Below are 26,239 nucleotides of genomic sequence, written 5' to 3' on the forward strand. Positions count from 1 at the left end.
GAGTTTTAAAAACTTGGATTGGAAATAGTCGAGCGCAGAATAAGGGTCGGGAATTAAAGTCGATTCTGTACCAAGGGCAGTTGGTAAGGTCAGCCAGAAACTGTTGTGGGTTAAAGTTTCTAAATGTTTAAGTGAGGAGAACTTTAGGGCTTGATTGGGGTGGTTTAATTTTCCATACACAGTACACTATTGCATGGGCACTGAAAATATCAGGAAGGATACCTGAGGATTGGATTCTGCTGGGATTTTGAGGAGAGAATCCAGTCTAGCAAGGAATGGTTGTGAGATTTCAGGTTTCTCCGTGTGGGTTGGGAAATGAGTTGCGTTAGGTTAAGGCAGCGGTGCGCAAACTGTGGGGCGCGCCCCCTTGGGGGGGGCGCACGATTATGTAGGGGGGCGCGGGCTGCTTGCAGGGAAACCTGGGGGCGGGCAGAGCTGTGCACGGGCGGCCAGAAGCTCTGTGCTGCTGCTTCTATGTGTCTGTGCCTTGCAGAGGGGATGGGGCTTCTCTCTGCACACAGACAAGCCCTCCTTCTCTTCCTGTCTGCTTCCCACACCAGTTTTCAGCAGCATGGGGGGTTGGGTGATCGGAGCATGTCGAACCCCCGCCCCCCCAGGTGAAATTGTGTGACTGATTAAGTGTGTGTGTGTATTGAGTGTTTGTGTGGTGATTGTGTGTGTGGGGGGATTGAGTGTGTGCGTGTGTGTGTGGGGGGGGGGATTGATTGTGTGTGTGTGGGGATTGTGGGGGCGGGGATTGAGTGTGTGGGGATTGAGTGTGTGTGTGGGGATTGAGTGTGTGTTGGGTGATTGAGTGTGTGTGTGTGGGGATTGTGTGTGTATGTGTGTGTGTGGGGGGAGTGTGTGTGTGTGGGGATTGAGTGTGTGGGGGGGATTGAGTGTGTGTGTGGGGGGGGGATTGAGTGTGTGTGTGTGTGGTGATTGATGGAGTGTATGTGGTGAGTGTGAGTGTGTGTGTGGGGGGATTGAGTGTGTGTGGGGCGGGATTGATTGTGTGTGTGGGGATTGAGTGTGTTTGTGGGGGGGGTTGAGTGTGTGTGTGGGGATTGAGTGTGTGGGGGGGATTGAGTGTGTGTGTGGGGGGGGTTGAGTGTGTGTGTGGGGATCGAGTCTGTGTGTGTGTGGGGGGGGATTGAGTGTGTGTGTGGTGATTAATGGAGTGTATGTGGTGAATGTGAGTGTGTGTGAATGTGGTGATTGATTGATTGAGAGAGAGTGTGTTGTAATGCAGTGGTGCGCAAACTGGGGGGCAATGAGGCGCAAGATTATTTAGGGGGCGCAGGCGGTGTGCGGCGAAAACTGGGTGCACGGGCCGGCAGATGCTGTGCGCAGAAGGATGAAAAAGCTGTGCGCGAGGGGCGGCCAAGAGGATGTGCACGAGCGGGCAGCCGAAGGTGTGCGTGGGTGGCTGAACAGGATAGTGCAGGTGGCGCCACGTGATGGTGTGTGCGCGGACGCGCAGGGTCTTCGGAGGTATAAAATCACTCAAGTTTGGTTTACCCTAAAAATTACATGCGTGCAATCTGATTTGACCTCGCCTACAGGCCGTTTCGTCACCCCCCCCCCCCCACCAGACAAACAGACAGTGTGAGCGGTTAAATATTACCCTGTTGCAGATGCTGCAAACCTATGTAGTAGCTGAACAAGGAGACTGGGAGACTCATTTGCAGTTTGCATACCGAGAGGTACCGGAAGAGTCCACTGGGTTCTCCCCCTTTGAGCTCCAATACGGTCACAGGGTCCGTGGATCGCTTGACCTGTTTCAGGAGGGATGGGAAGGGGAGACTACTACTACTATTATAACTACTGATGCTCTGTGCTACAGTATGTAGTAACTCTCAGAGACCGGCTAGACCAACTCATGGGGTTGGCACAGGCTAACCTCAGGGATGCTCAGACCAAGCAGAAGACTTGGTATGATCAAAATGCCCATAATAGACAGTTCATCCCTGGGAAGCAAGTGCTTGTTCTGAAGCCCACTCGGTAAAACAAACTCATGGCTGCCTGGGCTGGTCCGTATAGGGATATGTCCCCAGCTCGAGGCACTCCAGCATGTGCAGATACGAGCTATGCTAGACTAGCACCAGGACCTTTTCATGGATAAGCCGGGCAGGACCCATATCACTGATCACCTTGTCCACATTGGAGATTAAAGACCTCTGCACAAGAATACCCATCGGGTATCAGCAGAGGTGAAACGTAGCATAGAGGAGGAGGAGGTAGAAGAGATGCTGGCCCTAGGGGTAATTGTACCATCTCAGAGTCCTTGGGCTTCAGTCCTAGTACCTAACGATGGGACCACTCAGTTCTGTGTGGACTACAGGCGGCTGAAGACCCAGACGGTGTCGGATGCCTATCCCATGCCCCGCATGGACGAGCTGCTAGATGAGCTCGTGCGGGCAAGGTATCTGACTACCATGGATTTGTCCAGGGGGGACTGGCAAATCCCAGTGACCAAGGAGAAATCAGCTTTCATCAATCCAAGTGGCTTATACAGTATGAATTTCTAGTTATGCCATTCGGAATGAAGAATGCTCCGGCTACCTTCCAATGCCTTATCAATAGGTTACTGGAAGGGATGCAAGGACATACCTGGACAACATAGCTGTATTTAGCAATTCCTGAGAAGCCCATTTAGTGCATGTGGCCACTGTGCTGAAAAGGATAGGAGAAGCAGGGCTGACACTCAAACCATCCAAGTGTCTAGTCGGGATGCAGAGGTACTGTACCTCGGGCAGAGTAGAAGGGTGGCATCTCAAGCCTGAGCCGGCTAAGGTAGAGGCAATTCTCGAGTGGCCAGTGCCCCGACAAAAAAGCAGGTTATGGCTTTCTTAGGCACCGCTAGCTACTATAGGAAGTACAGCACCCTAGCCAAAACACCTGACTGACCTGACCCAGAAGAAACTTTCGGTTACCTTGTCTCCCACTTGCGAGGAGGCATTCCAGGCTCTGAAGTCTGCCCTGGCTAGTGCTCCCATCCTGGCAGCACCTAACTACAGTAGTTAGTGATACAGACCAATGCCTCGGACTATTGTTTCGGTGTTGTAGTAAGCCAGGAAGGTGAGGACGGGGGAAGAGCACCCTATTGTCTACCTGAGCCGCAATTTGCGGCCTCGGGAGGTGGCTTATGCCATAGAGAGAGTGCCTAGCAATCGTGTAGGCACTCAAGAAGCTCCAGCCCTACCTGTGTGGTGGAGCTTTTACGGTGATCACAATCCCCTCAGCTGGTTACAGAGTGTGTCGGGGGAGAATGGAAAACTTCTGCGATGGAGCCTTGTCCTGCAGGAATTTGACTTTACTATCCAGCACAAGAAGGGCAGTGAGCATGGCAATGCAGATGGACTCTCCCGACAGGACATTCCCAGTGACAAAAAAACCTCCAGGATATCCAGGTCTGCGGAGCCACCTGATGGGGTGATTGTCCCAGAGCCTTCATCTTGAGAAGGATGGGGGGGAGGGGGTGTGTGTGACAGGAGGGGGTAACCAGGCTATCTAATAAAGGTTAAGCACTCTTGTTACCCCTGAACCTGTGGGGTCCCTGGTAGCTACATAAGCACCATAAGCCATGGACCAGGGATAATACCAATGGAAATAAAGTGATCCTTGCTTTTTTCTGTTTTTATGTTTCCTTGGCCCTAGAACTATGAGATTCCTTGTGAAACGAGTTTACAGTAAGAATTTACTAAAACTGGCATATCAAAGAACCCTGGGCACAAACAGAGACTCTCTTCGCAACGAATACAAATGACAAAACTGATGATGGTAGAGTCATCAGATACGTTAGCACAGGGGGGCGCAAACTTTTTTCCCTGCGCCCCCCTACCGGAGGTCCCCTCACTCCCGCGCCCGCCTAACCCCCACTCACCTGCGCTCCGGCGTCATGACGTCGCGTTGCCATGGCGACGCAGGAAGGAAGCCGTCGGAGCCTAGATAAGTGAAGGTTTACAGAGGCCCTGCAGCTCCCCCGGCACTTAATTTAAGTGCCTTCGGGAAGCGCGCGGGGCCTCTGTAAACCCCGCGCCCCCCCCGCCGGCAGTCTCGCGCCCCCCCTGGGGGTCATGCTCCCCAGTTTGTGAATTGCTGTGTTAGCACATATAATACCAAATGGAGAGAAATGAGGACCACTGTTCAAAAGCACTGGCATATCCTTTTAAATGATGAGGACCTAGTGGACACTTTAAAAAATAAACCATCCATGGTATGGAAAAGAGCCCCAAATATCGGAGACAAAATCGTTCATAGCCATTTTCAGAAGAAGGGACAAAGTATGAGTAATTGGCTAAATGATCACAATAAAGGCTCTTACAAATGTGGCACTTGCAAGGCCTGCCAATTCATGATGACAAGTAAAAAAAAATCACGTATAAACGATACAAAAAATTTTGCTCAAAAAACTTTCATTAATTATAAAACTGGCTGTTTAATCTATATGATTACATGTAAATGTGGCCTCAAATATGTGGGCAAAACACGCACACAGCTTCGAAGGAGGGTGCTGGAACACATAGGATCCATCAAAAACTCACATGATACATCAATCTCAAGACATGTGAGAGAACAACATGCAGGCAATACAGGGGTGCTCCCTTTCCAGGGCATAGATCGCCTATTACCAACATACGTACAGGTGATTGGGACAAAAAATTACTTCAAAAAGGAAGCAAAATTAATCTTTAATTTAAACACGGTCACCAAAAGGACTAAAAGGATTCAAGTTTGCCCCATTTATGGGATACACTGTTCGATGTTTAATTCACGATTGACAATAAGGAGTCAAAGTCAAGTCTTTGTTTCTACACGAGACACATATATGCAGAGTTCTTGTGTTATTATATACAATGTTATCTTTAATATCAAAGAAGCCTCTCTGTGCTTAGCACATGATCACAGAACATGTTTTTATTATTTTAATGTACTCACTGTGTGTATATGTCGCGGTCTGTGAAATCTGTTTTTTTTTCACTCTGAAAGCAAAGAGAAGCGTCAGCTATCACCACAGCAACAGGGACGCTATAAAACGTGGTTACTTATCCCCAGAAGGCGTGGTTACGGTGAAACAGCTGTAGGGAACGCTGCCTCAAGCATTTCACCATACATAGGTGGGAGGTGGAGCCTGACTGACGTCACAGCGCTCCTGCCTTCCTCACCACTCCCAGTAGAAGGCATCTGGCCTAAACGCGTAGGAGTGGGTGGTGTAGGCAGGATCCCTTGGTTTGTCCCCTCTAAGGGACACGTTACCATGGTTTGAGGTTTTTGTTCCTTGCCTCCTTAATGATTTTGCTGCATGTCTGACGTTTAGGTGCTTTTTGACCACGAGCATACAGGCTCTTTGAAGTGTGCCTTCTGGCCCCATATCTTAGGTTTCATCACACATTCTGCATTGCAATTGTAGAGACTATCTCTGAGATTCCCTAGGGAGAGCATGCTATGATATTTTGTGTTTAACCTTTTGGCCATGGCCACTTCCTGGTTTTTCAGCTTCATTGTCTGCATTTAGCATATTTATTTGTCAGGGACACTTTAGCATACTTTCTGTCTGATGTGAGATGGCTCTTTTCATGTTTTGTATTTAACATTGGAGGTTTGTGTTCAGACCAACGTACAAGGGATCTATGCCTTGTTTTAAACTTTTCTCTGCTTTCTTTTAAATTTTGTTTTGTGATAGCCATTCAATAAAGATGTTTTGATACTTGTACTACCCTAGTATACTAGAGTGCTATTGTGTGGGGCTTTTTCTGCTCTCTCATACCACATAACCTGGCCCATTAAGCACCGCTGACTTATTTACATTTATTCTAAGTCGGTATTTAGTAACATTTACTCTTCTTGTGGATGCGGGGTCTGCCTTTTCTCCTAATATTGATAGATATATATCTATATCTATATATCTATATCTATATATATATATATATATATATATATATATATATATATATATATATATATATATATATATATATATATATATATATATATATATATATCTATATATATATGTAGCCGGGCCCGCTGATTCACCTCAAAGAGCGGGAGGTTGCGCTTGCAAATGGTAGTTGCAAAAGCCCGCGAAGGAGGACTGTGCATTAGGCGGGAGAAAGCCGTCCCTTGACCCAGCAGCCCTGCGGGGAGGGTCAGGTGAGAGAGTCTAGCCAATGGGCGGAGGAGGTGCCAGAGATATAGGCAGTGGTTGCGCGCACGTGGAAGTAGAGCTGCTTGGAGAGGAGAGGAGACGGAGAGTCTGTGAGGGGAGGTTGAACCGCCCCGGCGCAGGCCAGGTGCCCCAGGCCCAGTTAGCCCTGAGTCACCTTAGAGACAAGCTGAGCTAGGGATCGCCTTAGTGAGGTTCCTGTTCCCCTAGTAACTGTAAGTCTTGACCGGGACTATACTGTCGAGAGGGAGGTCTGGGCCAAAGGAGAGACGCCTGCTTCAAGGGAGCAATCTCATTGGCCTGGCCCAAGGTCCAATGGGATTGCCGCTAGGGACACAGGGAGGGACACAGGGAGACACATACAGACACGGAAACATATGACGCTTTCAGAAATATATAGTAAGATTTACTGATAATTGTAACCAGTTATTGTCTCTACAGCAAAACCAGGGAACGCCCTATCATACCGTTACATACATGTACAGGATATGTGACCCCCCTCTGTTCGCTATTTATAACTCACAGTCCTAACCTCACTACACCTCCTGTATTAGATGATGTCATGATTGGTCTTGGCTACCTTTCTGCCCTCCTAGACATATCAGTCTTGGTAAGTACAAGCATTGTCAGGCATAATCTTGGGTTTTCCCCAACTCCCAGGCAGCTTCCCTGAGTGACAGGGGTGGAGGTGGGACTTGGTCTGTGTGTGGCCCAATCCTGGGTGCAGACCTTGTGCCCTCCCCATCTGTACTAGGGAAGAGGCAAGTCCAAAGTTAGTGAGTTTGAGTCTCTCCCTCTTGGGATTGAGACGTGCCTTCAGCCCCATTAGGGCACCATCCAGAGGTCTGGGACCTGACGTTGCGTTGCCGTGGCGATGGGTCATGTAACGTCACATGATCCAGTTGCCATGGAGACACGTCACACAGCCGGCTGAAGCAAGGGAATGGAGTGTTGCAGAGGCCTCACGCGATCCCCCCGCTGTAGGGAATGTACATACAGTAGAAGCATAAACAGGGAGAGAAAAGAGTCCCTATATATAGCACTCAACCTCTACTAATATATTCATTTTATTCTAAGGAAACATAAGGAAAGTTAAAACCTAAACAACGCTGAAAGAAACCGGCAAGGAACCCTAATAGGTCCCAGTAAAAAGGTATATAATATAACATCTGGGTAATGGTCAGATATAGGATAGAATAGTAGTGAGATATAGATCCTCTCCCAGATAGGAATCAGTAAGTGTAAATACTGAGGTGTTACAAATAATCCTCATACCTCAATATCCTAAATGGAATGACAGGATATATAAAGTACCAATAGAATACTATAGGTAAAAAGACCTAGAAGTGTATATCAGTGCTCCCCAGTGTTAAAGGAAGAGAAAGGGGAAAGTTTCCCGGGTGAAATGATTAAACCTCAGTTGTATCTTGTGTACCATATAGCTGAGGAAGAAACCTCCAGTGATAGACGTGGATTGCAGTTTTGTTCATAACAGCTATACAGCTGTTGTACTAACTGTGACAGTAGGGGGTAGCCAGTCTTCATAATAAAGGTGAAGCCCGACTGGTTAACCCTGAAAACCATGGGTCCCTGGCAGCCAAGTAGCACCATAAGCCAGGGACACTATGTCTATGTAAAACCTGTCCTGATGTGTTTTACCCGTTTCCCCTTAAGCAATAAACGTGGGATTTCGGGAGTGTAAGTTTCAAGGGGGATATTTGGGTGAAAATGCATCCAGAACTTATGTAGAGTTTCGGGGGACAAAGTTACTGGTAGCCCCGTAATTCTACCCGACGAGCAGGCAGGGTCTGCGGGTACGCGAGTAGAATTACACTGAGGCTGCCCAGTGTCCCCCAGAATCCTGGTTTCAGCCCCAAATATCCCTGTCCCATTTCCCCCACAGATATGATGTTCCCCTAAAGTTGGTACGTTTAATAACAGAGTTTATTATGTTTTATGAAACTGTATTAATGTCTATACAGTCAGTCCGGGCATCTACATAGGTCCCGGGATGTCTACATAGACATCGTAGATCAAAGGGGAGAAGGGATGTTGAGGTGTGAAGACCGTTTGGGGAGCGAAGGGCGGAGTTCCAGGTCCGAAGAACAAGGGCACCCAGCGGTGGCACCTGTTAGACTGCCAGACCTGGCGGAACCTGTCCAGCGGGTGGTAATGGGTTGGCTGGGGGAAGTCGCTGCTCGTAGGCACGTTTCCCATTGGCCAATTTATATTTCCCGCCCACACGGCTTTTTGAGCCGGCTTAGCACTCCCCCTCCTCTGATGTCAGCAGCCAGAAGAGCCACCATTCTGATTGGCTGGCTGAAATACGATCCGTCCTCTGATTGGTCGCCAGCCCTTTCTCCATGTTGGACATAGAACACCGAGGTCTATGTTAGGGGACTGGCCAATCAGAGAATCAGACGATCTTGTGACTTGAGTCGGTGAGGGGCTGGCGGGATTTTCAAAGTTGCTCTGTTGCAAATAGCAGAGCAACCGGCTTCAGTTTTGGAGCTGGGAAAACCTGCCCAGCTGAGACTAAGTCATACACTGGGACCAAGTTCTCAGAACAGAACAGTTTGTGCGGTCTCCCCGAAAAGTAGTACCGCGTATCCCGTGACAAGGTCCCGGTCAGAGTAAGCCTTCCGAAGCAGGCGCCCTGCACCTATGTGAGGCTAGTTTTCACCCCCAGACTCCCAGTAAATGTGTATTCTTTTCTGTATTTTGTGTATTTATTGTGTGTCCGCGGGTTTCACCTGAATAAACTTAATTTTATTCCACTACCTTGTTTTGCCTAGTGAATGATCCCAGAAGGGAAAAAGTGTTAAAAGTGCTGGTCGCCTGTGACACTAACAAAGTACAATGGGGTACTAAGAAAGAGAATTCCCCGTGTTGTCTTGATGAATTGATTCAAATGTTAACTTTTAATGGGCACAATATTAAAATAAAGCGTAAAGTTTAAAAATAAACATCTTGTAGGGTGTTGTATGAATTGGTATCACAGGGCACTTCTGTGAGTGCTGCCAGGAGTACCAGGAAATAGAAGATTGTGTAGTGTTGACTAGGTATAAAGACAATAATACCAGTACCATGCACAGTGTAGTTATACTAAGTTTCTTGCTATGCTACGATCCTTACTAATGTTAGTAAACAGGTGTAACGATATACTGTATATTGCGACACATTGACATACTGTGTGTGGAGACCCTGAGTAGCACCGTCAGCATACTGCGGTATCCCTGGGGTTAATAGACTCCTGTGCGTTAAGGGCTCCTGAGTATGCACCTATGAACTGAAGATTGTCCAAGTGTATGTATACAGTTAGCTTTTCGTCAGTGTGGGAGAATAATTGACCACAACATGAATCAAAAAACCTTTTGCCTCCCTGTGATGTGACAGGGCTCTATGTGAGTAACCGGCCAATTGGCTACTGGGTGTAAATAACCTCAGTTTTTCTCAAAAAAGAAAGAAATCTATATAAGCCTGGCACCGTTTGTATGGTAAGTGCCCAGAATAGCTGCCAGTGTGTGCAGAGATTCTTTCACGGGCACACAACTAACACATTACTTATAACCAGTGGTCAACAAATCACCAAAAAAATCTACTCGCCACCTAGTACCACACGTGTGCTGCTTGGGGCCAATAGGAGCTCGCCACGATGTTAAATCCACTCGCCCGGGGCGTGCAAATGTATAGGTTTGTCGAACACTGCTTTTAACCAAGGTAAGTAGTACAAATATACCTGAAAAATCCGTTCCTAAATCAGCTCTACAGATTTCCGTAACTTAGTTGTGAGCTCACCGCCAGTTCTTTCATTTGAAAGCAGTGTGTCACAATGGGCATATCGGGAGCAGACGGTCCCTGTGGGAACACTGATCTGAATAATGTTCCCATACATGTAGGTAGTTTTTACCAAACCCCGTTCAGAGCAACAGTGTTAGGGTTTTGATCCAGAGGTAATATCTCCACACGCCTGGAACGGGGTCGGCTTAATGGCGTTTTGGCGTCAAGTGGGTGGGGGCGAATGTCATTGTTATTTACATGTCAGTCTATTATGCTTGTGCACACTGAGGGGTGATCTGACGAAAGGGCGGCTGCCCTGAAACGACGTTATTTGTTCCTTTTTTGTTTTTAACTATACCCTAAGTCAGGGGGGCGCAAACTTTTTTCCCTGCACCCCCCTTCCGACGGTCTCCTCACTCCCGCGCCCCCCCTAACCCCCACTTACCTGCGCTCCGGCGTCATGATGTCACATTGCCCTAGCAACGTGACGTCACATGAACTTGCGGCGTCATTTTGATGCTGCGTTGCCATGGCGACGCAGGAAGGAAGCCGCCGGAGCCAAGGTAAGTTAGGTTTACAGTGGCCCTGCAGCTCCCCCGGCACTTAATTTAAGTGCCTTCGGGAAGCGTGCGGGGCCTCTGTAAACCCTGCGCCCCCAGTTTGCGCACCGCTGCCCTAAGTGATTACAGTAAGATACTTTTTCAGCAGTACCTTGCTTGCTGGATAGCTCAGTTGCCAAGGTCGTGGGTTTGATCCCCACACCGGCCATTCTGCAGGTTTGTTTGCATTTGTTCTGTGTTTTATAAAAGGTTATGAGGATGTAAAAGTTTAAAATGATGAACATACCATGAATCGCTCCCCAGGGTCTTCTCAATCACGCTGCTCCCTTCCTCCGTTACCACACGAGAACACTGAAAAATGTAAGTGTTTTATCTTAGTATATTGAAATATTAGGAACATTTCGTATGGAGAACAATAATTAGTATAAGGAAAAGAAAAATAAAGTCGATCAAAATAACAATTTTAAAAAAAAATGTATCTACATTCTTAATCATTTTTTTTCTCTCCTTCACTGTCCCTCTCTCTCCCCCTCACTGTCCCTCTCTCTCCCTCTCTATGTCCCCCTCACTGTCCCTCTCTCTCCCCCTCTATGTCCCCCTCACTGTCCCTCTCTCTCCCCCTCACTGTCCCTCTCTCTCCCCCTCACTGTCAATCTCTCTCCCCCTCACAGTGCCTATCTCCGCCCCCAAACAGTGCCTCTCTCTCCTCACCCTCGCTGTGCCTCTCTCATCCCACTCACTGTGCCCCTTATTGCACAGTTATAGGGAGGATGAGGTAGAATGATAAGAGGGATAAGAGGGGGATGGGATAAGAGTGATCACCTAATCTGCTCCCGGGATCACAAGCCTAGATATGGATCACGCATGCCATGTCTAATCAGGGAAATCCCCTTGGGAACGTCACAGCCAATAGGAGGCTTGCTTGGACTGCGCATGCTCACAAGTCCCACGGACGCCAGAGCCGCCATCTTGGATACGGGCTATGCCCATACTAATTAATACAGGTTGCAGAGATAATAATAATGATCCAAAATAGAAGATATAATAGGGCCCCCTATATGAGTTATGAAGGAAATGATTAATACAACTGATCAATGTTATATTTCTTCGTGGATATAGAACATTATCAGTTCGTCTAGTGATATGTCATGTAATTATGGACACTATATTGTACCTGTACATCTCCAGCCTGATCTGACACATTGATTCTACATATGTATATATTAAAAATATATTCTCGTTTTATTATTTCCATTCCTGCATTTTGTACTGGGGGTGAGGGGGGATTTATGGGGATGCGGTGTATTGATAACTGATAATGTTCAATATCCATGAGAAAACATAACATTGATAAGTCTTATTGATAATTTCCTTATTAGCTCATATAGGAGCCCCTATTACATCTTCTATTTGGGATCTTAGTAAACTGTATTACTTAGTGTGGGCATAACGCTTATCCAAGATGGTGACTCTGGCTTCAGTGTGTCTTGTGAGCATGTGCAGAACTAGCAAGGCTCCTATTGGCTGTGACTTCAGGCTGTGACGTGGCCAGGGGGATTGCCCTAATTAGACAACATTGGCAGCACCATGCAGGCTTCTGCGCATGCGTGATACCAACCTAGACCTGTGTTGTGATCCCGGGAGCAGATCAGGTGATCACTCTTATCCCATCCCCCTCTTATCCCATTCCCCTCTTATCCCATCCCCCTCTTAACCCATCCCCCTCTTATCCCATCCCCCTCTTATCCCATCCCCCTCTTATCCCATCCCCCTCTTATCCCATCCCCCTCTTATCCCATCCCCCTCTTATCCCATCCCCCTCTTATCCCATCCCCCTCCCTATAACTGTGCAATAAGTGGCACAGTGAGGGGGGGAAGAGAGTGGCACAGTGAGGGGGGGGAAGAGAGTGGCACAATGAGGGGGGGGAAGAGAGTGGCACAGTGAGGGGGGGGAGAGTGTCGCAGTAAGGGGGGGGGGAGAGTGTCGCAGTGAGGGGGGGGGAAAGTGTCGCAGTGAGGGGGGGGGAAAGAGAGTGGCACAGTGAGGGGGGACAGAGAGAGGCACAGTGAGGGGGGGAGAGAGAGAGGCACAGTGAGGGGGGGAGAGAGAGGCACAGTGAGGGGGGGAGAGAGAGAGGCACAGTGAGGGGGGGAATGAGAGAGGCACAGTGAGGGGGGGAGAGAGGCACAGTGAGGGGGAAGAGAGGCACAGTGAGGGGGGAGAGAGAGAGGCACAGTGAGGGGGGGAGAAAGAGAGGCACAGTGAGGGGGGAGAGAGAGAGGCACAGTGAGGGGGGGAGAGAGAGGCACAGTGAGGGGTGGGAGAGAGAGAGGCACAGTGAGGCAGGGGGAGAGGCACAGTGAGGGAGGGGGAGAGAGGCGCAGTGAGGGAGGGGGAGAGGCGCAGTGAGGGGGGGAGAGGCAGAGAGAGGCGCAGTGAGGGAGGGGGAGAGAGAGGCGCAGTGAGGGAGGGGAGAGAGAGAGGCACAGTGAGGTAGGGGGAGAGGCACAGTGAAGGAGGGGGAGAGAGGCGCAGTGAGGGAGGGGGAGAGGCGCAGTGAGGGGGGAGAGGCGGAGAGAGGCGCAGTGAGGGAGGGGGAGAGAGAGGCGCAGTGAGGGAGGGGGAGAGAGAGGCGCAGTGAGGGAGGGGGAGAGAGAGGCGCAGTGAGGGAGGGGGAGAGAGAGGCGCAGTGAGGGAGGGGGAGAGAGAGGCGCAGTGAGGGAGGGGGAGAGAGGCGCAGAGGGGGAGAGGCGCAGTGTGGGGGGGGGAAGAGAGGCGCAGTGAGAGGGGGGAAGAGAGGCGCAGTGAGGGGGGGGGGAGAGGCGCAGTGAGGGGGGGGAGAGGTGCAGTGAGGGGGGGAGAGAGGCGCAGTGAGGGAGGGGGAGAGAGACGCAGTGAGGGAGGGGGAGAGAGACGCAGTGAGGGAGGGGGAGAGACACAGTGAGGGAGGGGGGAGGCACAGTGAGGGAGGGGGAGAGAGGCACAATGAGGGAGGGGGAGAGAGAGGCACAGTGAGGGAGGGGGAGAGGCACAGTGAGGGAGGGGGAGAGAGAGGCGCAGTGAGGGAGGGGGACTAGCAAGGCTCCTATTGGCTGTGACTTCAGGCTGTGACGTGGCCAGGGGGATTGCCCTAATTAGACAACATTGGCAGCACCATGCAGGCTTCTGCGCATGCGTGATACCAACCTAGACCTGTGTTGTGATCCCGGGAGCAGATCAGGTGATCACTCTTATCCCATCCCCCTCTTATCCCATTCCCCTCTTATCCCATCCCCCTCTTATCCCATCCCCCTCTTATCCCATCCCCCTCTTATCCCATCCCCCTCTTATCCCATCCCCCTCTTATCCCATCCCCCTCTTAACCCATCCCCCTCTTATCCCATCCCCCTCTTATCCCATCCCCCTCTTAACCCATCCCCCTCTTATCCCATCCCCCTCTTATCCCATCCCCCTCTTATCCCATCCCCCTCTTATCCCATCCCCCTCTTATCCCATCCCCCTCTTATCCCATCCCCCTCTTATCCCACCCCCTCTTATCCCATCCCCCTCTTATCCCACCCCCCTCTTATCCCACCCCCCTCTTATCCCATCCCCCTCTTATCCCATCCCCCTCCCTATAACTGTGCAATAAGTGGCACAGTGAGGGGGGGGGGGGGGAGAGAGTGGCACAGTGAGGGGGGGGGGAAGAGAGTGGCACAGTGAGGGGGGGGGAAGAGAGTGGCACAGTGAGGGGGGGGGGAAGAGAGTGGCACAGTGAGGGGGGGGAAGAGAGTGGCACAGTGAGGGGGGGGAAGAGAGTGGCACAGTGAGGGGGGGAATGAGAGAGGCACAGTGAGGGGGGGAGAGAGGCACAGTGAGGGGGAAGAGAGGCACAGTGAGGGGGGAGAGAGAGAGGCACAGTGAGGGGGGGAGAGAGAGAGGCACAGTGAGGGGGGAGAGAGAGAGGCACAGTGAGGGGGGGAGAGAGAGGCACAGTGAGGGGGAGAGGCACAGTGTGGGAGGGGGAGAGAGGCGCAGTGAGGGAGGGGGAGAGGCGCAGTGAGGGGGGGAGAGGCAGAGAGAGGCGCAGTGAGGGAGGGGGAGAGAGAGGCGCAGTGAGGGAGGGGAGAGAGAGAGGCACAGTGAGGTAGGGGGAGAGGCACAGTGAAGGAGGGGGAGAGAGGCGCAGTGAGGGAGGGGGAGAGGCGCAGTGAGGGGGGAGAGGCGGAGAGAGGCGCAGTGAGGGAGGGGGAGAGAGAGGCGCAGTGAGGGAGGGGGAGAGAGAGGCGCAGTGAGGGAGGGGGAGAGAGGCGCAGTGAGGGAGGGGGAGAGAGAGGCGCAGTGAGGGAGGGGGAGAGAGGCGCAGAGGGGGAGAGGCGCAGTGTGGGGGGGGGAAGAGAGGCGCAGTGAGAGGGGGGAAGAGAGGCGCAGTGAGGGGGGGAAGAGAGGCGCAGTGAGGGGGGGGAAGAGAGGCGCAGTGAGGGGGGGGAGAGGCGCAGTGAGGGGGGGGAGAGGCGCAGTGAGGGGGGGAGAGGTGCAGTGAGGGGGGGAGAGAGGCGCAGTGAGGGAGGGGGAGAGAGACGCAGTGAGGGAGGGGGAGAGAGACGCAGTGAGGGAGGGGGAGAGACACAGTGAGGGAGGGGGGAGGCACAGTGAGGGAGGGGGAGAGAGAGGCACAATGAGGGAGGGGGAGAGAGAGGCACAGTGAGGGAGGGGGAGAGGCACAGTGAGGGAGGGGGAGAGAGAGGCGCAGTGAGGGAGGGGGACTAGCAAGGCTCCTATTGGCTGTGACTTCAGGCTGTGACGTGGCCAGGGGGATTGCCCTAATTAGACAACATTGGCAGCACCATGCAGGCTTCTGCGCATGCGTGATACCAACCTAGACCTGTGTTGTGATCCCGGGAGCAGATCAGGTGATTACTCTTATCCCATCCCCCTCTTATCCCATTCCCCTCTTATCCCATCCCCCTCTTATCCCATCCCCCTCTTATCCCATCCCCCTCTTATCCCATCCCCCTCTTATCCCATCCCCCTCTTATCCCATCCCCCTCTTATCCCATCCCCCTCTTATCCCATCCCCCTCTTATCCCATCCCCCTCTTATCCCATCCCCCTCTTATCCCATCCCCCTCTTATCCCATCCCCCTCTTAACCCATCCCCCTCTTATCCCATCCCCCTCTTATCCCATCCCCCTCTTATCCCATCCCCCTCTTATCCCATCCCCCTCTTATCCCATCCCCCTCTTATCCCATCCCCCTCTTATCCCATCCCCCTCTTATCCCATCCCCCTCCCTATAACTGTGCAATAAGTGGCACAGTGAGGGGGGGGGGGGAGAGAGTGGCACAGTGAGGGGGGGGGGGGGAAGAGAGTGGCACAGTGAGGGGGGGGGGAAGAGAGTGGCACAGTGAGGGGGGGGAAGAGAGTGGCACAGTGAGGGGGGGGAAGAGAGTGGCACAGTGAGGGGGGGAGAGTGTCGCAGTAAGGGGGGGGGAAAGAGAGTGGCACAGTGAGGGGGGGGGGGGAGATGCACAGTGAGGGGGGACAGAGAGAGGCACAGTGAGGGAGGGGGAGAGAGAGGCACAATGAGGGAGGGGGAGAGAGAGGCACAGTGAGGGAGGGGGAGAGGCACAGTGAGGGAGGGGGAGAGAGAGGCGCAGTGAGGGAGGGGGAGAGAGAGGCGCAGTGAGGGAGGGGGAGAGAGGTGCTGTGAGGGAGGGGGAGAGAGGCGCAGTGAGGGAGGGGGAGAGAGGCGCAGTGAGGGGGGAGAGGGGAGGGGGAGAGTGAGGCGCAGTGAGGGTGAGGAGAGGGGAGGGGGAGAGCCGCAGTGAGGGATAGGAGAGGGGAGGGGGAGAGGCGCAGTGAGGGAGAGGAGAGGGGAGGGGGAGAGGCGCAGTGAGGGAGGGGGAGAGGCGCAGTGAGGGAGGGGGAGAGGCGCAGTGAGGGAGGGGGAGAGGCGCAGTGAGGGAGGGGGAGAGGCGCAGTGGGGGAGGGGGAGAGGCGCAGTGAGGGAGGGGGAGAGAGAGGCGCAGTGAGGGACGGGGAGAGGGGAGGGGGAGAGTGAGGCGTAGTGAGGGGGGAGAGAGAGGCACAGTGAGGGGGGGGGGAGAGAGACACAGTGAGGGGGGGAGAGAAGCACAGTGAGGGGGAGAGAGAGACACACAGTGAGGGGGAGAGAGAGAGACACAGTGAGGGGGAGAGAGGCACAGTGAGGGGGGGAGAGAGAGGCACAGTGATGGGGGAGAGAGAGGCAGAGTGAAGGGAGGAGAGAGGCACAGTGAGGGGGGGAGAGAGAGGCACAGTGAGGGGGGGAGAGAGAGGCACAGTGAGGGGGGAGAGAGAGGCACAGTGAGGGGGGAGAGAGAGGCATAGTGAGGGGGGGAGAGAGGCACAGTGAGGGGGAGAGAGGCACAGTGAGGGGGGGAGAGAGAGGCACAGTGAGGGGGGAGAGAGGCACAGTGAGGGGGGGAGAGAGGCGCACAGTGAGGGGGGGAGAGAGAGACACAGTGTGGGGGGGAGAGAGAGGCACAGGGAGGTGGGGAGAGAGGCACAGTGAGGTGGGGAGAGAGACACAGTGAGGGGGGGAGAGAGAGGCACAGTGAGGGGGGGGGAGAGACACAGTGAGGGAGAGAGAGGCACAGGGAGGTGGGGAGAGAGGCACAGTGAGGTGGGGAGAGAGACACAGTGAGGGGGGGAGAGAGAGGCACAGTGAGGGGGGGGGGAGAGACACAGTGAGGGAGAGAGAGGCACAGTGAGGGGGCAGAGAGAGGCACAGTGAGGGGGGAGGGAGAGGCACAGTGAGGGGGGAGAGAGAGGCACAGTGAGGGGGGGAGAGAGGCACAGTGAGGGAGGGAGAGAGAGGGGCACAGTGAGGGAGGGGGAGAGGCACAGTGAGGGAGGGGGAGAGGCACAGTGAGGGAGGGGGGGAGAGAGGCGCAGTAGGAGGGAGAGGCGCAGTGAGGGAGGGGGAGAGAGGCGCAGTGAGGGAGGGGGTGAGGGGAGGGGGAGAGAGAGGCGCAGAGGGGGAGAGGCGCAGTGAGGGAGGGGGAGAGAGAGGCGCAGTGAGGGAGGGGGAGAGAGAGGCGCAGTGAGGGAGGGGGAGAGAGAGGCGCAGTGAGGGAGGGAGAGAGAGGCACAGTGAGGGAGGGAGGGAGAGAGAGGCACAGTGAGGGAGGGAGAGAGAGAGAGAAAGGCACAGTGAGGGAGGGGGAGAGAGAGGCACAGGGAGGGAGAGAGAGAGGCACAGTGAGGGAGGGAGAGAGGCACTGTGAGGGAGGGGGAGAGGCACAGTGAGGGACTGGGGGAGAGAGAGGCGCAGTAGGAGAGAGAGGCGCAGTGAGGGAGGGGGAGAGGCACAGGGAGGGCGTGGGGAGAGGCACAGGGAGGGCGTGGGGAGAGGCACAGGGAGGGCGTGGCGAGAGGCACAGTGAGGGAGGGGGAGAGGCACAGTGAGGGAGTGGGAGAGAGAGGCGCAGTAGGAGCTAGAGGCGCAGTGAGGGAGGGGGATAGAGGCGCTGTGAGGGAGGGGGAGAGAGGCGCAGTGAGGGAGGGGGAGAGGCGCGCAGGTACTGCTGGGAAAGTATCTTACTCATCACTTTGTGTATTTAAAGGAACTAATAACGTTTCAGGGCAGCCGCTCTTTCGTCAGATCCCCCTCAGTGTGCACAAGCATAATAGACAGACATGGAAGTAACAATGACATTCGCCCCCACCCACTTAGCTCCAAAACGCCATTAAGCCGACCCCGTTCCAGGTGTGTGGAGATATCTCTGGATCAAAACCCTAAGGCTGCGAACCCGCTGCGTCCGGCGGTGCGCGCGTTACTCACCAGCAGGGGTATCCTTTCCTAGCCGGTCCCCCCTCGCTGCACGGCTCACAACGTGCTGATACGCGTCAACCGCCAGGGGATGCAAGAAAATTGTGATCCCGAGCGGTGACGCGTCACGTGGTGCGCTGATGAGCCTATCAGCGGTGGGAGCGGGAGCTGTGTGTGTGTATATCGGCTTATGTGAGGAGGGCATTTGTGGGGGAAGGGGGAGGGAGCGGGAGCTGCTTACCTTCCAGCAGCCCACAGCAGCTCCCTCCTGCAGCCCGGGAGACCAGACCGTGGAGGGAGGGGGGGAGTAGCGGGTACCTCCGCTCAAACCACGCCCCCCTCCCGCTCCGGCTCCCTACAGACCGCATATCGCGGTCTGTGCCTGTCAGCGCGCCGCCTGTCTGCAGTGGGGCGCGCTGACTGAGGGAGCGGGGCCTTAGCCTAACACTGTTGCTCTGAACAGGGTTTGGTAAAATTGCTCCCGATATGCCCATTGTGACACACTGCTTTCAAATGAAAGAACTGGCGGTGAGCTCACAACTAAGTTACGGAAATCTGTAGAGCTGATTTAGGAACGGATTTTTCAGGTATATTTGTACTACTTACCTTGGTTATAAGTAATGTGTTAGTTGTGTGCCCGTGAAAGAATCTCTGCACACACTGGCAGCTATTCTGGGCACTTACCATACAAACGGTGCCAGGCTTATATAGACTTCTTTTTTTTTTTTGAGGAAAAACTGAGGTTATTTACACCCAGCAGCCAATTGGCAGGTTACTCATATAGAGCCCTGTCACATCACAGGGAGGCAACAGGTTTCTCAATTCATGTCTTTGATTCATGTCTTTGATTCATGTGGTGATCAATTATTGCCACACACTGACCAAAGGCTAACTGTATACATACACTTGGACATGTAGATCCAAAGTGTTATCCCTTTTATATAACCTTCAGCTCATAGGTGCATAATCAGGAGCCCTTAACACACAGGAGTCTATTAACCCCAAGGATACCGCAGTATGCTGACGATGCCACTCGGGGTCTCCACACACAGTATGTCAATGTGTCGCAATATATATCGTTACACCTGTTTACTAACATTAGTAAGGATCGTAGCATAGCAAGAAACTTGGGCTAAGGCCACACAGCCTTCGCCAGTGCGGCGGGTGCGAAAGCTGTGACGTCACCCGCGTGAAGCGGGTGCGTTTTGTGTCCATTCTAGACGCGCTGTGGGGGGCGTACCTACGAGCGTCACAGAGCTGATTTAGAACATCTTTTATTTAATACATTATAAGGTACTGTAATGTACTGTGTGTCAGGGACTTTCGGAACGAGTGTCCCATACACTGCCAGGGCTACCAAGTTGGTGCCAGCAAGTCTAGTGGACATCGGAGTTCAAAGCAGCCAGGGGTGTGAGGGGCACATGGGCAGCAGGAAAGGGCTGAGTTTGTGTTCCACTGTGTATGCGAATACATTTTCAATTTATTTCACTACCTTGTTTTGTTCAATGAATGATCCTGGTAAAAAGGTGTAAATTGCCTGGTCTCTTGGTGAGACAGGCTTTTCTAGCTTCAAATTGAAGCCAGTTGCTCTGCTATTTCGAACAGAGCAACTTTGAAAAGCCCGCCCTCCTGTAGCTTCATCGACTCAAGTGATAGGATGGCCTGATTCTCTGACTGGGGCATCTCCTTACATACCTTCTGCTGAACTGTCTTCAGCATAGAAGTAGGAGGAGCGACCAGTGTGTGGGAAACTTCCCACCAGCCAATAGAAACAGGAGCTTGTCTCTAGGCTGACGTCAGGGGCGGAGGTGTGCCAAGCAGGCTCGAAAAGCCGGGGGGGCCGGGAATATGGATTAGCCAATGGGGAAAGTGCCTACGCTCGCCATCTTTCCCCAGCTAACCCAATGCAACCCGCTGGGAAGTCTCCACCAGGTCTGGCAGATACAAAAGGTCTCCCCACAGGGTGCCCTTTGTTCTCCGGACCTGGCTAATCGTCCATCCCCGCTCGCCAAACGGTTTTCTCACCTCTGGACATCCTCTCCGAACTACGGACTCTATACAGACACGCCGGCGTCTATGCTGATGCCCTGGCTGACTGTATAGAGCCTTATAATAAATGTATAAAACATAACATATACTTTAATAAAGCATACACTTTGGGGAGCCTTATATTCATAAGGGAAATGGATTTGGGATATTAGGGCTCGACAAGCAGGAGTCTGGGGGACACTGAGAAGCCCCGGTGTAATTCACCCCGCGTACCAGCAAATCATGCCTGTTCACCGGGGAGAATTAATGGACTACCGGTAACTTTGGCCTCCGAACTCCTGCAACCAAAATAATTGCATTTCTACCCAAATATGCCACCCAGAACTGACACACAAGAAATCTCAATATAGGAGATAAACACTTGCTCTATACTGAGAGTGGTGCAACCCAAGGATAATAGTAGCCAGTTGGAGACTATAAACAATGAACATAAGAACATAAGGAAAATCCATTTGAATGGGTGCTCTCCTTCCAATAATGCTGAACGTTTTCGTTATATTATATACACTATAATTAACTCAGTGGCAGTATTAGCATAAATGGCCGTTAGTTATCGTAGATATTTTGAAAGAAGATAGAAAATTGACAATTTAGGGAGTGGGTATATAGGTGGACTGACAGGTCCTGACTACCCCTTAATTAGAGATTACAGGCCACAAAAAAAGACACTTTTGAAAAAATACTGTCTACATTGTTTATATAAAACTTTTATTTCTTAACTTATTACATTCAAAAATTAATTAAAAAAATAAAAGAAGATCCAGAGCTATACTAGATGGTAATTTAATAATGTATATAATTGCCAGTGAAAGAGGAGACTGCAGTAAGGCCCGGGCCATAGAGGTGTGGGGAGAGCGGAGGCGCGTTAACGCTGAGGCTCGCCTGCTTCAGTCAGCGTGATTGCACGGACTTGCAGGCGAGCCAGCGTGCGCGAAGGGAGCTGGGGGGAGGTGGTTGGAGGCGGGGCAGTGACGTCGCTGGGCCAATCGCCCGCGACGCACTGATGTCAATGTCACGGCGCCGTGACGTTGACGCTGCTGTGCAGTGATTGGAGGTTTTCAGCCGACAGCGCGCTGAAAAACAGCTTGGCGCTCGGCTGAAAACTCCAAAGCCTGAGCACGCCTGCGGACGCTCGCCTGAGCCCCCTCTCAAGGCATCCTCATTGAGGATGCAGGGGCTCAGCGCGGAGCGTCCGCACGCCTCAGCACGGCCTGTCCGTCTATGGACGCAGCCTAAGACTATTAGATAGTGGCTGAAAATAAACAAATTGCTTTAAGTGCAAGATACTTATGAACTTTAGGTTCAATTACAGGGTCAGAATCGCTTCATAATGGACATTGGCCATTATGATTTTCAATTTGAAAGCATCACTATAGGGTTATTATCTTCATTTTTGTGGGGAAAGTATATAACTTTCTAATTTCCTTTAACAGTGTTGGTAGGTAATGAAAGTTATGCTAAATAAATATCAGCATGTTGTTCTAGAAATCCACTGGTAGTTTAATTAATGTGAAATATAAGCACACACCATCCTTTTTGGGATTCAATCAACTAGAACGCCTTTCAGTAGAAAAACACAGAAGCTAATACCCCCATCCAATGTAGCACTCATTATAGCAGCACTGTATTGCGCTTATTGACACTGTCCTTTAAAAATAGTTTGCTGCTGATCGCAGCCTAGTAGAGAAAAACAAGAACACAGCGCACACCTCGTAGTGTAGTATTAAAATTTACTTGACAAGAAAAAGATAAAAAAGCACTTACAAAAAGTCAGTGCAATATAGGCACTGAATATGAACACTCCAGTAGTTTGGTAATCAGGGTTCACTGCACGGTCGTTCCTCCCTGCTCAGACGCGTCCGTCAGTTCATGTCTGCAAGTAAAGTGAATAGTCGCAGCCTCACTGTGCATACAATGCAAAATATTTGATTGATAAAAATACATATACTGTACCATGTTGCTCTCAGGGAGAGCGCTGTGTCCTGCAGGTACGCGTAGTGTGTCCTCCCTGTTTCCAATGTATCGTGAAATGCTTGAGGTTACCCGGTCATTTTTGGGACTCAATGCAACACTAGAGGAAATATTTATTTCCACTTATGAGACATAATTGTAAAATTATTCATTTGGGTGTTTCTTTGCCTTCCTCTGGGTGATTGTAAATATAACCCTAATATAACAATGTAACTTTAATTATATGATTCAATATCTGGCACAAGTAGAATTTTATAAGGGTCAAACTCAGTGAATATTTGTCTTTCTCATCCAAATGTACGTTGTTGCATTGCAATGTTACATTAATACATTTTCTCACCACAGATTATCTGCAGCACATGATTGATCTGTGAACAAGAAGCAAGATAAGAAATGTCCCAAACATCATAAATTACAGAGGTGTTAATGGAAATATGTTTTAAGGACTTCAACATTGCATAAGTCTGTATGAGAACTGGAAGAAGATTACAAGAAACTCGGCAGAGCATTCCCATACATCAACATTTTACTAAATTTACAGACACCACAATACCAGAGAAGACAAAGAGAGTGTTTAAAGAGCAGAGACATGAAAACCTACAGTGGGAAATATGGTAATGGTATACAGCAAATAATCCATACAGGGAAGAAATCCTATAACTGCTCTGAATGTGGGAAAAACTTCAATCGGAAATCGCCTCTTTTTACACACCAAAGAATCCACACAGGGATTAGACCCTATAACTGCTCTGAATGTGAGAAAAGTTTTAATCAGAAATCATCTCTTGTTGAGCACCAAAGATTCCACACAGGGGTGAGACCATATAACTGCTCTGAATGTGAGAAAAGCTTCATCCAGAAATCACATCTCGTTAGTCACCACAGAATCCACACAGGGGTGAGACCCTATAACTGCTCTGAATGTGAGAAAAGCTTCAGTAATAAATCTAATCTTGTTAAACATCAAAGAATCCACACAGGGGAGACACCTTATAACTGCTCTGAATGTGGGAAAAGCTTCAGTAATAAATCTAATCTTGTTAGACACCACAGAATCCACACAGGGGTGAACCCTATAACTGCTCTGAATATGAGAAAAGCTTTAGTCAAAAACAAATCTTTTCAAACACAAGATAAATCACTCTAATGGTTAATGTGAAAATATACAGAATACCACTAAAAAAAAACACAAAATAAATAGAAAAAAAATATTTTAGGGAAATGACAATTGCCAAAAGCTCGCACTGATATGCAGTTTTTTTGCAGCAACACTGACTACATAGATTTCAAACTGGTATATGGAGGCATGCGTTGTACTTTAATGGGGTTATTTACTGTGATAGTGCCAATCAAGAGAACAAGGGAGATCTATATAGCTATCTCTCCTTCTGTATTCATTCCTGGTAGTTATTCCTTTTCAGACATTGTTTTGCAATCCGCTGATTCAAGACATTTGATAAAAAATAGATCATTCCTTTTTCTTGTTTTTACAGCTGTAATATTTAAATGTTTCTTGGTTATAGGTCATTTGTATTAAGTGTGTGGAAACCCATCTGTATTCTCACTACCTTTAATTCTGTTTATTTTCTGTATGCCTTTTAAAATGATAATAATAAATAAATAGTGATTGAAGAGAGATTGTGTGAGTGGGTGCACAATACCAAGATTATTATGCCAAACAATGTTATTTTCCTCTGTGATATATAATTATATATAAATCAAGAGAGAAAAGACAGAGCCTGATACACACTTTTGAGACTTCTGTAGTGATCCCTAAAGTGTAACAAATGTCAATATATAACTAACAATCAAGGTGGGATAAATGTGCTTATGTGAGGTGAACACTATACTATAAGTGACCTAAATACCCATAAACTAAGATGGGAATTAGGGGATATTGCGGTGGATAATAGTTATAAAAAAATTAAATAAAATAATGTCCATCGATATGTAACAAAGTTCAACGGGTATAAAAACAACATAGTGTCCTCTGGAGAACCAGGCTGCTTTCTCCCAGGATAAACCACTTCCTATGATGCACCTAAAAGAGAAAAAAAGAGAAAGCGCACAATCCTAGTGTAAAAGCAACATAATTTAATAAAATAGGAAACTCTTCAATCATCTCACTCACACACACCAGATGATTTGAAAGCATGTAAGAGATAAATCTCAAACACCATCACAGCCGCCATAATGGTGATGATGCCACCCTGCTCCTGGACGCCAACTTTGCTTCCGGATACCAGAACTTGGAAAACGGAACTGGTAAAATCGGTGATCTGATCATCTGATGAAGTTCTAGTCGCAACGAAACACGTTAGGAAAGTTCGAGGATAATCTCTATCACATGCTGAGACGTCACTGCGAGACTACGCCGAATGCAAACCAGGGAGGAACCCAATACAAGTGTTGCAAATCGCCGGAGAAGCTTCTAAAGTTGCCCTACCAGTTCCAATTTCCGGAAGCACCGTCGGCGTCCATATAATGATACCCATTAAGGTTGAAACATGTCTGAATGGTTTCTCTGGCTTTGCATCTGATTCCCATGCTGTGCTTTAAAGCTGTGTTAACAGCGAGCATTAGCTTATACAGTATGGGCTCCATGTAATAATGGTTTTTCAGACAAAAGGTGAAGCGGTGTGTTCATTTGCATATCATTTCCCAGAATCTCTTGCTGCAGTGGAAGCACTGTATGCTGGGTGATAATGGTGAAAGACAGGGTTGCAGATCTGCCTAAGACGTGAATGTGCTCACAAGTGATCTTTTTATTTGATATATATATATATTTACATGTACACGTGTACAAACATACAAGCAAAGAAAAAATCAGGCACTCGCATGACTTACCAAAAAAAATACAACAGCTTTAATTAACAAGATTGATGCTTCGTTTCAAATCAGAAACTTTCTCAAGGCTGGTGTGAACGGAAACTATTTTCCATTAAATATTTTGGGGGGGAAATGTAAAAAAAAGTTCTGCAATTGCATCATATATTTGTTTCAATTCATTTTTTATGAACCCAAGCAAGATTATTTTGTTTTGATGTGTCACAGTACTGGTGTGCTTTATATGTATGTATGTCTGCATGCGTGTGTCGTAGTAGAAGATGGTCGCACTTTTTAATGTTGAATGTCTTAGAAGAAATGTTTGCATATAAAAGTTAAGTATAAAGCAAATTCTTCTAGGAAATATTGTTACCAGCACTGGACACTTCAAATGGTGAATAAATATAGGATTGTTAAACAATCCAGCACAACTTGGCCCAGTGTTATGGTGTTGTTTGATCAATAAACCTTTATAGATAATATGACAGATTAGTCACAGCACAGATTTAAGAAGTTTATTGGAATTCTTTCAGACATCCCAAACACATCACAAGAGGAGGTATTAATGGATCTATCAATACTCTGATACTGAGTATACCTAGTATAAACTAATAAGGAATACACTGCACTGTATAATGATAAGTATTTATACACTGATAATGAAAATGCTGCACTGTATAATAATCCTGAGTGTCACGAGAAACCAGGACTAATACCAGGGATCAATATCGCCAGACAAAAAGACAAGAGTTTATACAATTAATTTATTGGAGAACATTAATCCAAAACAATATATATATATATATATATATACACACACAACACACATACCCAACTAGGGATACCCTGCAGGCCCAGTCGCAGGGAGCTCCCTAAGGAGATTTCCCCTGTTATCCTCCACTGCAGTGTTTATAGGAACTGGTCTTGGACCTGACCAGACTGGACCTCCTATCTGGAACCGGTAGAGGAACTGGCACGGCAGCTGGAATCCTCTCAGCCAAGAAAGAGAGCTGACAGCCAAAGCTGAGCTGAAGCGGTGAATTAAGCTACCTTGGGGTCTCCCTCCCTACCTTTTTATACACTTAACCCA

General features: G+C 49.8%; 2 protein-coding genes across 10 annotated transcripts in view; one reads left to right on the top strand and one right to left on the bottom strand.

Moving 5' to 3' along the window:
* The window catches only part of LOC142464315 (uncharacterized), a 223,742-nt gene extending 212,331 nt beyond the window's left edge, over positions 1-11,411 (bottom strand). For 4 of the 8 annotated variants that reach the window (XR_012787645.1, XR_012787643.1, XR_012787644.1 and 1 more), the window contains exons 1-3: positions 11,332-11,411; positions 10,796-10,860; positions 4,942-4,985 (exon numbers count right to left, since the gene is read on the bottom strand). The gene's annotated coding sequence lies outside the window, so the exon portion shown is untranslated. Of the gene's footprint in view, positions 1-4,941; positions 4,986-9,908; positions 10,028-10,795; positions 10,861-11,331 lie in introns of all 8 variants that reach the window. The other 4 variants (XR_012787646.1, XR_012787647.1, XM_075567806.1 and 1 more) reach the window with 2 other exon arrangements.
* Positions 1-26,239, top strand: part of LOC142464329 (uncharacterized) — a 794,668-nt gene that overhangs the window by 161,429 nt on the left and 607,000 nt on the right. The window lies entirely within an intron of this gene.

Source organism: Ascaphus truei, chromosome 12 (genome assembly GCF_040206685.1).
Source record: "Ascaphus truei isolate aAscTru1 chromosome 12, aAscTru1.hap1, whole genome shotgun sequence".
Classification (NCBI taxonomy): domain Eukaryota; kingdom Metazoa; phylum Chordata; class Amphibia; order Anura; family Ascaphidae; genus Ascaphus; species Ascaphus truei.